A 16,415-nucleotide genomic window follows, 5' to 3' on the forward strand; every position below is an offset into this window, starting at 1 on the left:
TAGTGTGAGGCCGCCTTATAGGAGATCTCCATGCTCGACAGTCTTGATCCTCAGGCCAACTGCAAGGCACCCATTTGTCTATGAGATGTGATGCCCCTCAGCCTCCGGGGCACTGTATGTGTTCTACTTTTGTGCTTGCTAGCAGGTGGTTACTAAGCAACGATGTGGCTTCAGAGTTTTATTGTCCTTTCATCCACTGGGCGACTGCATCGGTCACAGCTGCTGTAGGAAGGAGGAAAAAGGGGGATTTGGGGGAAGGGAGCTAGTACACATTTGAACAGATCTATACGTAAGCAGAATATTTCCTCTCCTATGGCCAAGATAGACAATTAGTGTTTGGAAGTGAGGAAAGAGTCGAAGGATCTTGGGATCATAGTCCTAATAAGACAAGAAGTAAAGGCCTCCGAACTCCCTCCCCAGCCGTTTATTGTCAACACTCATAGCTGCAAAGTATAAAAGAACAGCTTAAATAAGAAGTCAGAATAGGGTTTTATCTTAACACTTTGCTCTTCCATAGAGACTGAGAGGGATAACATGAAGAAACAATGGCTTTTTAATATGCAAAACAAAAGCACACACATAAAATGGAAAAAACCTGTCCCCGATTTTGTATTATGTTATTGTAACAATTCAGTTTGCATCAGCTGACAAAGAAATTATGCACTGTTATGGTTTAGGTTTCAAGCATCTCCTTATTTGTCTTGCAGAGGAGCATTGTAATGTCACTGCAAAATGTGTTAATTCAATGCAGGAATTTTTCCTCTTCGACCCCTGTCATTCCTCTTGGGTTTGTAACCAAAACCTTATTATTCCAACTCTCAGCCTCATTTCCATGCTTAGAAAGGGCCTGATCCTGTAGATGCGATTGCTTATTTTCTGACATGATGCTAAAGATATCTGGTGAGATGAAACAGAACATCACAGTGCCTACAGCCCTCCGTCCTGCACGGATTAGAATGATTGCTTAGGGCTGCTTTCTAAATGATAATTTCCCTACAAGAAGGTAATCTTCATGGCTCTTCCAACATGTAGGAAGAATCATAAACACAGTTATCATAAGCAGTTCTCAATTATCGCACACACATTGTTAATCTATGCAGAATTATTTCTGTATGCAAAGTTCATAATCTATGAAAAATTGTAAAATCCATGTCAGTATAATGGGGGGGGGGGACTTGTAGGCCAAAACATCTGGAGGGCCATAACTTGTCCATCCCTGGTGTAATACTTTTCTGTGGCCAACCAAAAGATCACCAAAAATGTGCAAGCTTTCAAGATCTCCATATGCAGATCTTGAAAGTTTGTGCATTTTTTGTGATGTTTTGGTTGGCCCAGAAAGGAATTACACAAATATGCATTTTGGCTTCTTCTTTTTTTTATGGACAACACTTTTACTTTTGGGGGTGACTTAGGTAATCCATGAAGTATGCTATGCTATACAATTGTTGTTTATTCAGAATTTACTTCCAGTGTATTTCCCATAGTGGCAAAGCAGATGTCTTTGGGAAGCCGATGAGCAGGATGTGAAGGCAATAGCCCTCATCTGTGGTTGCTTTTCAGCAGCTGGTATTCCATGGCATGCGGCCTCTGAACCCTGGAAGGAGCAGGTACTGCGCATGTAGCGGAAGGAAGTGGTGGACTGCTGAGGAGACAGAATGGGCTGTATCAACATTTTGGAATGTTTCACTACATGAAGCCTTCCCTGAAAGTAGAAAATCAGCACAGCCAAGCAAACCACTGGGCTAGCCTAGAACCTTTCAGCCGGATGTGTTACTTTTCTATTTGCATGGAGGGTATTTTATTTTTAACAGTGGCACGTTCAAAAGTGATAGCCTTTACCTCTAATCTGAAGTGGCATAGTCCATTCTACCACCTCATTTTGCTTCATGCGTACTTCCAGCCTAAGTCCAGTGTGGGGATCACTCCCAAGTAAATGTGTGTAGGACTGCAGCCTGAGTGTCTGTAAATTTTACTCAACCAGTGGTGTAGCAGGGCCAGGGCTCACAGGGACACAGCACAGACACTTTTTTATTAGCAGTGAGGCTGATGTCATCTACCAAAACCCCCAGAATTCCCTGTTCCCTCCGAGCTTAACTGCAGTCCACACAGTAGCTGAGTGTGAGGGGTGGGGGTGGGGAATAAATTTCCCCAGGAACAATATATTGTTTTCTGTACTGATGCACAGTATTTGGGGGTGGCTTGAATGGGCAATTAAGACCCATTAGCATTACAAAAGACCTGCTTCTGGTGGAGATGAAAAATGCTAGAACTGGTTTGTTGATATGCGTCAACACAGCTGCCTGCATTTTTGGACTTTTGGGGGGGACATGGCTATGGGGACTGTCATGATAGGAGTCTGCACTTCACAAGTTACCCCTTCACCACTGTACTCAACTACTTCACTTCTCAAGAGAGCTCCCTTCCATACTGATGTTCAGAACCAGGTCGAAGTGATGGCAAGACACAGCCCAAGCAGCTGGAGATGCAGCAAGTGCCTATTGCAGAGAGAAAGCCTAACAACTTCTCTAGTGAAGAAGCTGCCCAGGGAATTCCCCACACCCCCTGAATTTTCTCAGACCAATCCCCTTTCCCCAGATCAATTTGTCAAATGTAGTGTTGTCACTTTCTGTTAAAAAAAAAAAATTTAAAAAATGTTTTTTGACCCGAACTTGGTGCTATGTTTCCTTGAATGAACAAAGTAGGAATTAATCTCTGGTTACTTCCAAACACAACAAGACTTCAATATTGTTTCTCATTATTGAATAGAATATTACATTTTGAAAGCAGTACTTGATCATGTGAATTAACTGATACAAGTTTATAACCTCTGGTATACCTCCAGTATCACAGGCAGTATACCTAAGTACACCAGTTTCTGGGGAACATGGGGAGGAGGGTGCTGTTGTGGGTTTCCCATGGGCAGCTGGTTGGCCACCGTGTGAACAGAATGGTGGACTAGATGGACTCTTGGTCTGATCCAGCAGGGCTCGTCTTCTGTTCTTATGTTGAAGGGCTGGGACTACATAAACATTCATCAATGTTTATGATTTTAGGATGGGAGGAATACCTGGATCTCTGTTTATTTACCCATGTAATGGAGTCATGATTTTAAATGTGGCCACTGTTGTATATAACTTTTCTTGTCCTGTTGTATTGCAGTATATACATTTTTCAAATCTATGTCTAACTATGTTTTCAAAGAACGCATTTTGCTTTATGGCCGCTTAACATCTCCAGGTAATTTCACATGGAGCCTCTTGGCTTGACTCTCAAAATATGTTAGGGTCATTACTCAAGGCTCCCTTGAAACTGCTAGTTCTTGATATGTTTACATGGGAAGTCAGCATCTGAAAACTTGGCAAAGCAAGGCAAAGCAGAGGAACATGATGAGGTAATCTGGTTCATCATACAACTCTTAAAATACAACATGTTTGCATTAGCTTGTTTTGCTTTTGTGGTATTTACTCATCCAAATAGTCATGAGCACTGATCATGCTGTGTTCGTAAGGCATGATAGCAGACTTCATTAAACACGACCAAGGGAAAGGATTGTCTTTATGCTGATTGGACAGACAACCATGACCCAATCATTTACCCCTTCCATTGAGACAAAAAATAGCAATTACTGTTGCTAAGCCTAGTATTGATACCTTTATTGTTCAATGAGTTGTAAGACACTGAGGGCATCCAGGAGCCAGTGCCCCATGCTTTACCTCCTATGCTACCAGCACTCTGGATCCTCAGCAAACCAGGGATCATAAGCTCTGTAGGTAAAGAGTGCCCTCCAGATTTAGTACCCAACTAAATCCTGTTGGCTGAACTCACAAGTAGAGATGTGTGAGAAATTCATTTCAGTTCATTTTTGACAAAAATTTACTCAGTTGCTCTTGGAACTGATCACAGACCGGAATGCAGTCTGCAGTCAAATTCTGTACATTTCCAAGCTTGCAATGTAATGCGTACATTTGAAAAATGGCCATTTAAAAAATCATAGTTTTGAAAAATGTGCACAAATATGCTTTAATCAATAGGAGAAAATGGAGAAAATGTGTGCATTTCAAAAATGTGCACAATTGATGTATACATTTGGGGAAAGGTACATGACAATAAGCATGAATTTCTGTATGAAAAGAAAAGCCAAAGCTTGCAATCTGATACGGACACAAGTCACGGTGAACTTTGTGGTGGAATTCAGAGAAACTCAATGAGCTCGAATTTTGCTGATTCACATATCCCTACCCACAAACCAATCAGGACCCAGCAGGCCCTATAAAGCTCTAATATTTGACTTGGCTGGCACAACATGTTAACCCACACTCAGTTGTTGAGTGTGGGTTGTTTCTGAACCGTTGCTTGTTTGTTGAACTGTGGGTTATCGTGTTATCTGAACCTAGGGCATTTTCCGCAGGGTGGCTTGTTAACCATGCAGTGTGGCTTATTTTTCTCTGACAAGCCACCTTGAGAACCTATGGTTTGTTGTTGGGTTGTTCAGGGTGGTTAACAAGCCACACTGCATGGTTAACAAGCCACCCTGCAGAAAATGTTCTGGGTTCAGACAACATGCTAAACCACAGTTCAATAAACAACCCGCAGTTCAACAACAACCCACACTTAACCACTGAGTTCGGGTTAGCATGTTGTGTGAACAGCCCCTTTGAATCAGCTCCTTGTTTGAGCAACCTGTGCTTGGGAGAAGTGGCTAAACGGCCATCACAAATGTTGCCCACTTGCTCCTGAACTTGACCATCGCCCCATCTTAGGACATATTACCTGCCTTTCACCCTTTGGATCCTTGCCTGCCTGTTCCAGAACCCAACCACTGGCCAGAGCCTCAACCACACCATTAGAACCTTGTCTTCCCGTGCTAGAACCCCAGCTGCATCCTGCCTCTGAGCTTGGCTGACAATATTAATTCTAGTGGGAAAGCTATGGTGTTAAAACCACTGTCATAAATGATCTTATATATGTAGTGGAGTGTCACTGTGATCTGCTCTTCTCCCATGTCACATTTGTCCTGAGAAGTAATGAGGTCTGTATCTTCAGACATGCTCAGCACTTTTGAACACGTTTGATCTTAATAGAAGCTGAGAATATTCACCTCTCTCTCTCTCTCTCTCTCTCTCTTCCAGCACGAGGCCATGTTTTGAGTGGATCAGATCACTGCCAGAGCACTAGTGTATAGACTATCCACCTGACAAGATCAAACACTAGTCGTATCTCCCCAGAAATGTGTCTGGTGGTGTTCGCAGGCAGTACAAAATAGCTCATTCTTTCTGCCACCAAAAAATTCCAACTGATTCTATTCTGATTCAGATGAGCCTCTCTGATTCTCTTGAGCTACCAGCTGCTCCTTTACTTTGCAGCTCTAAGAATGCGGCTGAATTTGAAAACTTGTCACTAAGCTGAATCTGCGACCCACCTGTCTCTCTCGTCAGCCTCCTTCAGAAAAGCCTTACAGGGACTTAAAAACGGAGGCCATAAAACTGAGATTTAACAAGACACTGCAGAATGCTAAATGTAATACACGTGCCCCATATGTCCCACAGTGGGACTGTCCTCCTGAATTACAGTTTGTAAACAGGACAACAGCTGTGGAATGCCGTCAGTGACCTCCCCTCCCCCATCAATTCTGAGGAGACCGTCAGACAAAACATTAGATGAACTTTTCTTTTTTTAATGAACCGGAGATTAACCAAATATTTGTGATATCTGGAATCAAAGAGAAAACAGCAGTGCATATGATCACCATAAAATCATCAGACAGAAACAAGAAACATTAGTACATACAAGTGAATTTTTTGTTTGTGATGTCTGATTCAGTGGAAGTCTAATGCTTCCTCTTTTTGTGCAGAGATACATCACATGAGCCCGTTCCTGTTAGGGCTTATTTTTCTTTACCTGAAAAGTGAGACATTGTGTCTGTTGATGCATGCGTGATCCATGTACTTGTGGCATAATAGACCCTTACACCACATTTTATATGGAATGGTACCCATGCTTTTCAACAACAACTTCTCCATTTGTTGATTGATTTATAGGGTGTTATCAATGTGAATAGTGACTTACAAAGTATAAGAGGACAGGTCTCTGCTCCAAGGAGCTTACGGTCTAAAATTCAGCACAGGGGTTGCAGCCAATAATGGCATTCCGCTAGCATGAGCTTCTATGGCTTGCAGAAACCCATGCTCATCCTTGCAAGGGCATCAAATCCAATACTTTGATTTCATTTGTGCAAGCCATTGCACATGTCTGTGCACAAGCTGTCACGCAAGCAGTTCCACAATCTGAGCCAGAAGTAGTTGCACAAGCCATTCCACAAGTCATTGCACAACTTGTTATGACCCCCTTAGGCTAGGTGTTGCTTGTGCTAGTTGTTCTGTTACCATTTGTGCAACTGCTAGCAGAATTACACCATCTCCTGTAGTTTTTCCATTAGCCTAACATTACATACAACTGAGGGATACAACAGAGAGGGAGGCAAGGATAGACCGGGAAAGAATATGCATTTATTTTAGTCATCCGTACTTAGGCTTAGTTATGTTAGTAGGGGATAGGGACTAAGAGTCTGTGCCAAAGGTTTCATGGGAAAGGTGGGTTTTGGGGAGGAGGGATTTGAAGGAAGTAAGAGAGGTGGCACCACAGAGGTGTTCTGGGAGGCAGTTCCAAGCACAAGGGGCAACAAGGGAGAAAAGGTGAATGTCCAGCTGTGGCTGCTACAGGCTCAGTCCTGTGGCAGTTTATGGGGCAATTCAACCTATCTCAATGGTTCAAAAGGCAAGCAGAGGTCAGAAGCACAGTCCAATTAAGCACAATCCAAGAAAGAGGGTCTTATCAGGAATCCAGGGGCGTCGTGCGACAGGTCTGGTATCCAACAGGGCTGTTCTACCTCTGCTAGTTCTGCTGCACTCACGAGATCCACTGCTTGTGCAACAGAGTTTGGGCACTTCTAAAAGTAACTCTGGAAATGCTTGTTTCCAGATCAGGACAGGTCTGCAGAACCCCCTTCTGCGAGTTTTGCTGTTCTGCCCTGTTTTGGAAATGAGGATTTCTGCTAATCTCAGGTTACTTTTAGACATACCAAAGCCCCATTCTACCAGCAGTGAGAGTCCCACAAGAACAGAGGCACAGTAGGGTACTACCCACAGTCAGCAACATGAGAGAGCAGTCCAAGAAACAGCAAGGTCAAGGTACTGGGAGCTGAAATAAGATGTTGTTCCAGCAGCCCGTTTGCCTTGGACTGAGGGTGATGAGCTGGAGCTTCCAGGGCCCCATCCAGGACTAGCTGCACCACATCAGCGGCGGTGGCGGCGGGGGGGGGGGTCCTCCTTGTGAGGAGGGCCCTACTCACAAGGAGTCCTTTACTCATGATGAGCCTTCCTTTGCAAATGGGCATTCCTTCTCACAGGGGTTGTTCTGGCCTGCCTCTTGAGATGCCTGGCACTTTTGGGGGCTAAGGGCTTATTCATCCTCTATCTCAGAGGTGGAGTTCCCCTCCTTTTGCATGGATGTGGCATCTCCCCAGCTCTCTTGGTCTTCTGGCATGGTCACCTCTTTGATGCTGCTTGTCTCTGGGAGCTCTAGCTCCTTCTCTGAAGATGATTCCTCCAGCAGGGACATGACAGAGAAATAGGGATGTACGAAAGTCACTTACCTTTTTGCGGGGGTGATTCGCGATGGTGGGGAGGCGCTCCGCACCTCCCCCCCAAATCCTAACCCGGCCGGCTCCGCTCCGTGGCAATTCCGTGGAGCCGCCAGCTGGGTGCATTCACAGGCGTGTGGAGCCTGTGGATGCAAATGGCGGCGGCTACGCCATTTGCGCCCGTTTTTTTACCGTGATAGGCTACGTAAATATTTACATAGCCTATCACGGCAAAAAAAACAGGAACGCAAATGGTGGCAGCTACGGCGGCCACCATTTGCATTCCCTTTTTTGCTGTGATAGGCTACATAAATACTTACATAGCCAATCACAGTAAAAAACAGGGGCGGATATGGCGTCGCCGCCACCATGTGCATTCATGTTTTTGGCCTGGCGCCATTCTTACCTGGTGCCATTCGTGCTGCTTTGCGAATGGCGCCCCTGCGTTAGCCGTGATAGGCTACGTAAGTATTTACGTAGCCTATCACGGCCTAAATGGGGAAGCAAATGGTGGCCGCAGATGCGGCCGCCATTCGCAAAGCAGCACGAACAGCACCAGGTAAGTGCTCTGTTTCGCGCACCTTTCGCGGGGTGGTGGGGCGGGGGGCTTCATTCCACCACAGATTTCGGGGGGCCGAATGCACTGGCATTCGGCCTCACTGCGATCCATGGCGGAATTCTCTGACATCCCTACAGAGAAAGATCTTGTGTGGTGCAGTAGTTAAGAGTGTTGGACTGGGACTCAGGCGATCCAAGTTCTAGTCCCCACTCGGCCATGAAGCTCACTGGGTGACTTTGGGCCAGTCACTGACTCTCATCCTAACCTACATTACAGGGTTGTTGTGAGGATAAAATGGATAGGAGGAGGACCATGTAAGGTGCTTTGGGTTCCTTGCAAGAGGAAAAAAGGTGGGATATAGATGTATTAATAAATAAATAAACATGAATGACAGTGGAGTTGTCTGAGGGAGCAGTCCACTTTCATATGGTAGAGCTGGAGCAATGAAGGTCATAAGCATGTATCAGGAGAAGAGCAGAGAGAGAGAGGAGGAGAGGAAAGGCCTTGGAGGGATTTGAAGGTAAGGAAAAGGAGCTTGCGCTGGGTCTGTGAGCAGGCAGGAAGCCACTGTGGTGCTTTAAGGAGGGGTGTCACAAGGTCACAGCACCAAGATTATAGAATGATTTTGTGGCAGAGTCTGGGTAGAGATGTTGTGACAAAAGAAGACCAGAGAGGAGAACAGGTGGTTTGTATTCGATCCACAAGCTTTATTCTGTAGACGATGCTGGTGACGTCAAGACAATGGGCAACCTTATTGTGGGATTATTCAAGGTTACATTCAGGGCCAGTCCTTCCATCATTAGGCGGAGTTGGTGGGTGCATCAGGCAGTTGATTTGGGCTTTCATGAAAGGGTGACAGAATTTTCATTATTTAATTTAGTGTTGCTGCTGCTGCTGCTGTCGTATTTTTACCACAAGGGACAGTGAGAAGTGCTAATGGGATTTTCTGCCTCAGGCAACAAAATATTTTGGGCTGGGTTGGCTTACAATTTTGGGGAAAGTGTTAAGAATCAAGTGGTAATCTCAGGGAAGCCAGCAGCCCCACCACCAACAGGAAACCTCTTTACAGCAGTAGGCCTGAGTGGGATTCTGTGACCTCTATAAATGCTTCTGAGTCAGTCTTGCTTCCTGATCTGAACACCCAGAAGATCTCTGGCTCTTACTGCCTTTCCCTGGCCTCTGCTTAACAGATCTGACAGCAACATTAAATTTAGTCTGCGCTCCTCCTCAAACAGCCTATTCCAAAATAGGAAGGGGCACACTAGGTATGACTAGTCATGGATAATCTCTCTTGATTGTCCTTCATGGCTTGCACAGCTCCTTCTTTCGTCTTGAATGGACTGTGAGGTTAAAAATCTCACACATGCTGTGGCTTGACACATAACAAAATAACATCTGTGCAAGCCCATCTGAACAAAGTGTCTGACGATAAATAGGTTTTCAAGATCCTGAGAATGTGTGTGTAAGTGTTTCTTCTTTGAAACTCCTGGTGATAATCCAAGGAAGTTTCCACCAATGAAATCTGCATACCATGTGTATGTCTCTGTGTGTGTGTGAAGACACACACACATACACACACGCTGTTTTGTCTGTGAATATCAAGATTTGGTTCCCTTTCAAATTAAAATTTGCCCCCAAAAGGGGACCAACATTCACCTCTGGAGTCAGAAAACTCCTAAGAGCTGTGTTGAGAAAAGTTAATCTTCTTTCCCCCCTGTTTATTCCAAAACAAACTTATTTGTTCTGTTTAAAATGCTGGCAGCATTTGTGAAATAACTACCACTGGACTTGCCTATCACATCATTTGCACAACCCAAGCAAGGAAATTAAAAGTTAAAAGGCTTAATAAATCTTTTGCTGTTCACAGAGGAACGGCTTGTGAATCTACACAAGATCCGGCTCAAATGTCCATTGAGGGTCCAGAGAAACTATCCCGAGATGGCAAAGAGCCTAGTAGTAGTAGAGCGAACCATCTAAGTAGTAGAGACAACTCCGTACCCCTTTTTTCAGATGTGCCCAGATTCACAGCACTGCTGCTAAGTGCATTCATTTTAATTCTATTGCCAGTGGCACAGGAAAAGTATGTTTTTTATTAGCGGAATGCCATCCAAGGTTCCAGGTAAAAAGCCAAAATATGCATTTGTAAAGCTTTTCAACAATGAAATAAATGCAATGTATCCTTCCTATAAAGCTTTTTATGATATGGCTAGTCTGTTTTCCCCAGGATTTCAGTCCCAGTAAAATCCATTATTTATTACAGACTTGCTATAACAAGTTAGTACTCAGTTTGAATTACAGAAAAGAGTGCAGTGCTGAAACCCTACACCTACTAAGGTTTTCAAGAAAGGATATTAAAAAGGATTTCACACTTACATTAATCACTCTGCACACTCTAAAGAGGTAAGTATGGGATATAAAATGAATGACGGGGTGGAAGCGGTCTTCATTACTCTATTGGCCAAGTATATTTTTGGAGGGGGGGAAATTGAAGACCTTCAAACTATGACTCTAGAGTTTGCCACAGCTCTGCTGTGGATTGTCTGTAAAATGGAAGTGCATTATGGGTATATTGGCATGCAAATGTGTACACCCAATGAACTTATTAATAGAAACACACAACAAAGAACTCTCAAGGGAATTGAAGGGATCCTATGGGTCAACTGTGGGACCAGGGGAAGGAATTCTGCGGGCTCAAACTGAAGCATCAACAAATCTTTACACAATAAGTCATTGTTCATATTTCCTAGCGATGCCCTATATTAATAAATGAGGGTGAGTTTGCTTTGGATAGACTGGCCTAGAAATGACGCAACTGCAGCGTCAGGCCCTCCATTCTGTGGAATGGAAATGACAGAAGGAAGTGGGAAAACAGTGCCCTCACTTGCTATTCACCATCATCACAGAAGCAGGTATGGCATAAACTGTGCATTAAGGAAAACCACTTAATACGTGTGCCTCACCTGCTCATAAAGGAAAAACGGTGGGGGAAGGAGAAGAGGAAATAGTAACTATAATCACATGATGACTCAGCTCCCAGTTGTACCATAATCTCTGCTGTGGCTTCTATCTCCTCCTCCATCTTAGAAGATTGAAAGGAAAGTGGTTAGAAAGGATTCAGAGATGGCAGTGGTTTGGGTTACTTCCTGTATGACTTTGAAAAGCTGCCACAGAGAAAACTAGCAGAAATCTGCACTAAGGCAAATTTTGCATTATGCATATCTTTAAAATAAATAAATAAATAAATAAATGTCAAAATGGTAATGTTTTTATGGGCTGCCCATTTTCTCAGTTGTTTTAGGTTTGCTGCAAAATTACTGCAAATACATCATGACAAAAAATTAACCAGTGGATAATCTGAGAGATTTCATGACACATCCTTCATCCATTTTTTTTCCTAGCCATCACCTAATTCTCTGCCTGTCTGTCTCTCTGTCCCAAAGCAGTCTTTTTGATTCATTCACACATGTGGGTGCCCCCCCCACACACACACACACTCCTATAGCTGCAGGGAGTGGGATGTGTCAGCTTCCCCTAATTTTGGTAGGTTTCCCATCTCATACATTCCAGAGAGATCTCGGTATCAAGAAAGTATCCAGCAGTTCCACTAAACTAACATCCACCAGCCATCGTGAACCACTGAGAAAAAGCAGGATCAGCAGGGTGACCGGGAGAGAGGTCGGTCCTGCCCACCCCCACCTGCCCACCCCCATCGCTCTGTGCAAACCTGGCAGTGCCTCTGGGAACAATGGGCTAGATCCAGACTAAAGGTACAATCCTATGCATGTTTAGACAGCAATGCTGGCTGGGGAATGCTAGGAGTTGGAGGACTTTTTTTCTGTCTAAACATGCATAGGATTATGCCTTAAGTTAGTTGGAGTAAGTTTCTATTAAAGCCAATGGGACAAGTCATGAGCTTCCATTATTTCAAGCACAATTGATTTCGTCTAGATCCAGCCCAGTTACTTTATTTCTGCAGCCTGTGGCAAAGAATTTTTAAATTACTTGTGATTTTTGTTTTTAAATCTCAGCTACTGTATATGTCAGGGTCAAACCAGACATGAAGACAAAGATCCATTGTTGGATTTCCCATCTCTTTATCTCGGGGGTGCAGAACTTACACTGGGACTGTGGGGATGGGTGCAGGGGAGGTTAGTTCCCCAATTAAAATCCACCCCCAGCCCACCCACATATTTCTATTTGCCTTCTTAGGATCACGTACATAACTTTTCCCTGGCAAACAGCAGTTTCAAGTGGGGAATTTTCATCAGAGGGGTAGGGTTACTTTCCCTCCCACATTGTCACAGTCCCAATCCAAACTGGGAGTCCCTATGGTTGTGTTTTCTAAAACAAAAATTTAAAGAGGTTGAATTTCTAATTATGGTTCTGTGTTGTCTTATATGGTTTCACTGTCATTGCGGGTACTATAAAGTGACAAATATTAGAGATAATAACGACAATATTTAGGCATTACTGATGATTTCCTAGGGTACCTCATCGCTATCTAAAGGCAGCTAATGAGAAACTGATATAGTGAAGAACACTGACAATCTTGATTTCAACTTCTGCACATGAATTGCCCCATTTCAAATTATCTATATGCTGCTCAGTTTCTGGAATCTTGAGCTTTCCAATAATTGCAAGTATTAGAGATGGTTTTAGGCTAGATAGAATTAAACACTTTTTTTGGTGTTCAAAAAAGACAGTTTTCATTTAGGTGAGCCGTATTCAGGCATTCGGGGACTGGGTGGAATAAGTGCATCTCTACACCAGCCTAAAAACCTGCATTTAAATGCAGGATCACAACAGACTCCCTTTACATGTGCTTCCCCGCCCCCCGCTGTTTCCCCCTCCTTCCCCCCCTTATCTGAGTCTTCCATATGTTTCATTATACAGCTGCTAGATGGTGCTGTGGCCTAGCTCCTCTTATCACGGCTTTTCCTTTTTCATGAGGGAACTGAAGGGGAACTCAAGTGTGGTAATTTGATAGCGCATTATCTCTGATCTTTAAAAAAATGGAATAAAGGTCATGTAGGGTGCAATCCTATGGCCACTAGTCAGTGACTAGACGGCCATAGGATAGGTCAGTTCCCTGAGAACCGAACTCTACCCCCTCCCGCGCTGCCCTTTAAGAGGAGCGCAGAGCAGCGAAAACAGGGTGTTCCTGGGGACGGGCTGGGGCAGGGAGAGTGGACATGCCATTCCAACATTTCCTATGCGTCATCTGGAGTCCGCCCCCCTCCCCCCCAGCTCTGACTTCCCACAGCTAGACAGCCGGAATCGGATGTCTAGCTGCGAATGCAGGGTGGCTGAAGCGCAGAGGAGACAATCTCCTTCATGCTGCTCCTGCCCTGCATTGAATAGGCGGCCGCCTATCCCGATAGGATTGTGCCCTTAGTGCGGGAGATGCCCTGGAGGATGAAGATGGCATCTAAAGGGCCTGCAAATGTCTGTGAGTCACCAATCTCAATAGCAGGATAAAAGCTCCATGTGAAGAAGCCCTAAATCTTTGAGGAGGGGAGCGTGCTAGTCCCACCTCTCTCCATCATCCATTTATTTCCTTGCTCTCTACCCATGGAGGTTGGCTTTCTGGAAGAGAAAGCCTCTTGCATCCATGCAGGCTGTTTGTGAGATTTAGAGCACTGGAAAATCAGTGCTCAAGGTCATGTGGAGAGCTTCCACGGGTACAGGAGTCTCTCCCCTTCAGAAAATCACCCTCTATGGGTGGAGGGCAATAGAAATGACAATGGGGGAGAGACGGGCCTATTGGGCTCCCCCTCCTCCAATGTTTATTCTACTCAGTTCATGAATGTCTGAATAGGGCTGTGGTAAACCTGTTGTAAACCTGTGTCTGGATTGTACCTCTTCAGAGAGTAGGGATGTATGTGTGTCATATGACGGTTCCCCTTGGGGGAGGATTTCTCCATAAATAAAACTAGTGTATTAGGGAGTAGATAGCTCAGAACAGCCTTTCGCAGCCTGGGGTCCCCAGTGGTCTTGTACTACAACTCCCATCATCCCCAATAGTTTGCCATGCTGGTTCTGGATCATGAGAGTTGTAGTCCAACAACTTCCAGGGAACCCAGGTTGGGAAAGGCTGACCTCGAGCATTTCTCCCTGACCTTCCATCTCAAATCTGAAGTAACATTATTTAGGCCCAGATTCACCCTCTCAGTGAGAACTCAGCCAGACTGCCTTTTGCGGCTTGATTTCCACAATCTTTACTTTGCTAGTATATTATTTATGAGCAATGATAACTGACAATACACGGCCACTAATTAATCCTGCCACCCTGCTTACATATTTGCCCCACTCCACAAATCCAGTCATGCAAATACCATTAAAATATGTACCATTTCAAATCACAGCTGAGCTGATATAAAAGGAAGATGGCACATACCTTAGTTCCATCCCATCTAGACTACTGTAACATGCTCTACCTGGGGCTGCCTTTGGAAACTGTTTTGAAACTTCAGCTGATCCAGAATGCTGCAGCTAGACTGTTGACCAGGGGTGGCTACAGGGAGCACATGATTTCCTTGCTGCAACAACTTCACTGGCTACCATTTTGTTTCCAGGGCCAAATCTACACCTCGTGTCGTATCGATATGATCCCATCATGGTGACGCTACATCCCTCTTGTGCATTTATACCTTGTAGTGCACACAATGACGTCTGTTGCAGTATTTTGGATAATGTGGAATAAGAAGCAGGAAACCATGGTAGAAAAGCGATATACGGAATGCATAATATGCCCCAACAGTTATCAGTGCACTTCAATACTGATAAAAAGCACTAGTGTAGATTTTGCCCAGGTAAAATTCAAAGTGCCCGTTATTATGACCTATATAGCCCTATACAGCTGGGGACCAGATTTGAAAGGCCGCATTCTCCCATATGAGCCTGCCTAGGTTTTAAGATCTTGGAGAGCGGTCCTTCTCTTGGTCCCATCACCATCAGAAGCACACTTGGTGGAGATGTGAGAGAGAGCCTTCTCAGGGGCCACTCCCAGTGTATGGAACTCCCTGCCCAAGGAGGTTAGGTTGGTTTCCTCTTTTTTTGTCCTTCTACTGGCAGGCAAAGACATTTTTATTCAGGCAGGCTTTTGGCATGTAAGCTGGTTTGTTGCTGAAAGGTTTTTTGTTTTTTTTAAATCTGGTTGTGTGCTGTTGATTTCTTGTTATTGCTCTGTTTTTAATTTATTTGTTTTTAATATCTTTTTAATTGCCTGTTTTCATGTTTGAAATTGAGATTCTTTTTTAAAATTTGTATTTTACTATTGAGCACCTTGAGAGCCATTTTTATCAGAAAGGTGGGACAGAAATATAATAAATAAAAAATAAATACTTGCAGAGCAGTATGATAAACTATCATACATTATGAATTCTGTGACCTTGCAATAATAAATCATAGAGCATCCTTGCAAACAGAGTTTCAGGAAAAAGTGCTGGGAGAACATTAACTCTGAATGATTTTTGGGGGGCGGGGTGAGTTTAACTCCCAATGTTCTGGATTTAACATTTTGCATTTTTGCAAACCAGCATCATTCAGAACTGGCAGGCCCAAATGAATGTACTCTTTTTAACCCACAGTAAAATCAGACAGTAAAGTATGTCACTGGAGAAAAAAAAGAAATATTCTGCAGAGTCAATCTATTGTCTCATACATAATCTTGATTTCACATTGCAATAATGCAACTAATGAGGCAATTGTAAATCTAAGCTTAGAATTCTATGGATTCCCCACATTCCATTCTATATGTCTTCCATACATAGGCTGTGCTTTGTTCTTTATTCTAGTTTATGGATAATTTATATAATTACCTTTGGAACTGGCACAGATGCAGTCTGCTGTTGCTGCAGCTTTCCATTTTCTATCAGGCCTCCTCCATCTCCTCCATGTCCACTATGAAGAGTGAGGAGGGGGAAAGGGAGGGACTAAGCCATGTTACGTGGAAACAGGTGGGGACAAGGGGCATGAACTAAGGTTAACCACAAAAATGGGGGCTAGCCTGGGGGTCATTTACATGAAATGGGATGTGTCTGGGGCAATGGGATTCAAAGTGATGATTGTGGGTAGTGAGCATTTCCTTCCTATTTGCAAAAGAATGACTCATGACAAGAGATGTAATCTTTGACTGCAATATCACGTCTGACCAGTAGAGGGCGGTGTGCTGTTAGGGACTGAACAAGATGGTGGATGTCACAAAATGGCTGCCAT

The 16,415-nt window shown here is 44.0% G+C and overlaps 1 long non-coding RNA gene across 1 annotated transcript; it reads right to left on the minus strand.

The window, feature by feature from the left end:
* Nucleotides 1-410: 410 nt before the first annotated feature.
* LOC146343796 (uncharacterized) lies at nucleotides 411-16,111 on the minus strand. Its single transcript, XR_014792567.1, has 3 exons — nucleotides 16,019-16,111; nucleotides 11,159-11,277; nucleotides 411-1,642 (listed from the first exon to the last, which is right to left on the minus strand). It is a non-coding gene; the product is annotated as an uncharacterized LOC146343796 (long non-coding RNA).
* Nucleotides 16,112-16,415: the final 304 nt, after the last annotated feature.

This window comes from Heloderma suspectum, chromosome 5, assembly GCF_057233095.1.
Source record: "Heloderma suspectum isolate Gila_16-S chromosome 5, 16-S_ref, whole genome shotgun sequence".
Taxonomy (NCBI): domain Eukaryota; kingdom Metazoa; phylum Chordata; class Lepidosauria; order Squamata; family Helodermatidae; genus Heloderma; species Heloderma suspectum.